Here is a 2,955-nt window from a genome sequence, read left to right as displayed (position 1 = left end):
AGGACCATGTTTAGAATCCTGTTTGTGCGTTGGGGGGGGACTGGAATCAGAAAAAAAGGTTCACATTTTTGAATTGGAAAACTTCTTTCCTGAGGACAGCTGCTTATAACTCCTGTCCTGACCCAACCAAGTTCAGCATCTCAAATGTCCCAAGTGCTGACAAGCTGCCAACACTATGCAGTAGCCTGCCCTGAACCTGAAATTGACCTTACTCCTAGTTGTGCCCCATTCAAATAGAGAAAAAATGGCTGATTTGTGATGCTTATTCCAAAGTATGAGAAATGTGTGTGTGTGTGTGTGAGAGAGAGAGAGAGAGAGAGAGAGAGAGAGAGAGAGAGAGAGAGAGAGAGAGAGAGAGAGAGAGAGAGAGAGCGTGTGGACACTTTTTTGAATATTTGCAACAAAACTTTTATAATTTTGAAATCAGAAGAAGTGGGCCGGTGGATGTCAGATGACTGGGATAGGTGGAGAATGGAACAGGGGGTTTCCTTGTCAGTGCATCCATTCGTTTTCTTATCAAACACTTGGAATCTGTCGATCTGCCTCCTCTGCCCAACTTTTGTCCTCCTAAATCAGACTGGCACAACATTACAGGCCTTCTGGAAAACTAACAACACTGGTCCATCGGCAGCATTTTCAGGCTTCTAGGGCTTCTTCTTTGCTTTTGTTGTTTTTGGACTTAGACCTGCTGTATACTGTCAAAAGATGTACAATAGCACCTCTACTGTAAGACAGTGGTAACACTGATTGTGGGGAAATCCTGTCAATGGCAGGGAAGCAATTAAGATATCTTCATATGTGATTATATAAAACCTAATTAAAAACAAAGAGAAAACTGTGGCCAAAGACGATAATGGGTGTTTTAAGCATGAACACATGAGTTTGAAGAGCTCGTCTGTAAATAACATTGTCTGTTCATATACTTCCTAGAGTAACCAACCCACATCCCTGCATCAACTCGCCTTTTCCTAATTAGGGACTTCCAGAATGCTGTCACTGCTGACCTTATCAAAGAGAGCTTCTGTCTACACGCTCCACAGTAGGCTATCTTCAGAAATTATTGCCCTATAGCCTATCCAAGCCATTACATCATTGTAGCTCGAGCTGCTAATTATTCCCTAAATTTAAAGTTGTATTTTTTTTTTTTACACTCCTTCCAAAATCATTTGCAGGACTTCTTTGAAAAGATAATTACTTTTGGTGTGTTAAGGTTGAGAGCGTTGGACCATATTGAAATTGCTGTGGGTCAAAGTTAGACCAATCTTTTACAGTTCAGGCTTACTTTTGTTATGTGAATTGGCCACTGGTTTGCATTATTTATAGTTTTGTCTGTGTGTGCAACAACTGCTGTCATGTGATTTGCTGTTGAATCAGTTATCAAATCTGAATTCCAAAATCTGTTGTTCCAACCTCTATGAAAATGAAGAGTTTAGCATATCACCTTGGTCTTGCGACTCTGGTGTTTTGTCACCACTTCTTTAAGTTATACCTGACTTAGCTCTTCTGGCCAGAAGCAGAACCAGATCCCTGCTTACAATCAGCCAATATCTATGTATTTTTTGTCAGTACAAGAGCATCTGATTGACAGTACACTAGAGCGACCTAATTAATCTACCTAACAGTCTAACTGGAATAAAGCTATCTTCACTTGTGTCCTCGTGTGCTACACTGTGAGCTGCAGGTCCAAATAAAAAATCTCTTTCTAGACAGAAATATGGATGTATGTGATTTGATTATTGCAACAACTGTTCAACCGTTCATTTAATGTCAAACTTAGTGTGCACATTTACTGGTGCCCTGAGGACATTTTTTTGGTCCTCATCCAGTCCTCCCCGGATGTTGCTGAGGAGCTGTAGGATTGCTTTGCCTGTTGGAGGAAACTGTTTTTGAAATCAAACAAAATTATGATCTCCTTAAGAGCAGAGCCTCTTTGAGAAAGCAGTCTGGCCCTGATTCATCTGACTCCACGGTGTATGAGCTGGCAGCCTTTAATCTTTCAATTAACAGACAGTGGGGACTCATGGCATTAAATCAGTATGTTCCTGTTGGTTTTTCAATGCTCCACAGCCTCACAGAAATGTGATCTCTTTGGTGACAGACCTATATGGAACTCTGATGTGCACCCTTAAGTATAAGACAATGGCTGTGTGTGAATGTGCGTGTGTGCTCTTGTGAGACAAATGTGGCCAGTGTTACTGCTCAAGTTGATTACAATGGATTATGATAGCAACAGCTTTCACAACAGTCAGTACACATAAGTGGCTCATGTCTGTTTTCAATGCTGCATGTACCAAGTTAGCAATTAAGTTTGACAATATCAACCCGTCCACCCCTCCATCCATCCATCTTCAGCTGCTTATCAGAGGTTATGTTGTTGAGAACCCCAAACATCTATGACCTCCTCAAGCAGCTCCGACTGCAAGACAGCATGGATATATAATTCCTGCACCTGGTCAAGCCTGTCCCACAGCCTCCTCCAAACTGGACATACTTGGAAAACATCTGAGGGGAGGCATCCAGATGGAAACCTAGTTAGATACCTGCACCACATCAACTGACTAATTTTGAGAAGAGGAGCAGTCAAGTCAGTTTTATTTGTCTAGCACCAAATCTCAACAAACGTTATCTCATGACTCTTTACAAGTAGAGCAGGTCCAGCACCTCACTCCTTCAATGAATCTACACCCAACAATTCTCCATCAGCAAGCACATCCTGCAACAGTGGTGATGAAAACCTTCCTTTTAACAAGCAGGAATGTTGAGCAGATCCAGGATCAGTGGGGACGGCCTTCTGCTTTGACCAGTTGGGGGGGAAAGAGACCAGGGGCCTCATGTATCAGTACTTGCGCGGATCTCATACAAAAAAACTGCGGTCGCAAGAATTGCGAAGGTTGCGTACGCACAAAAAAATCCAGATGTATCAATATGTGCGAGCGCTGGAATCCACGCACGTTT

Source organism: Aulostomus chinensis, chromosome 13, assembly GCF_037954235.1.
Source record: "Aulostomus chinensis isolate RoL2024-O1b breed Wild chromosome 13, RoL_Achi_v1.0, whole genome shotgun sequence".
In the NCBI taxonomy this organism is placed as follows: domain Eukaryota; kingdom Metazoa; phylum Chordata; class Actinopteri; order Syngnathiformes; family Aulostomidae; genus Aulostomus; species Aulostomus chinensis.
The sequence above is the reverse complement of the archived record's forward strand: the minus strand, read 5'-3'. Positions refer to the sequence as shown.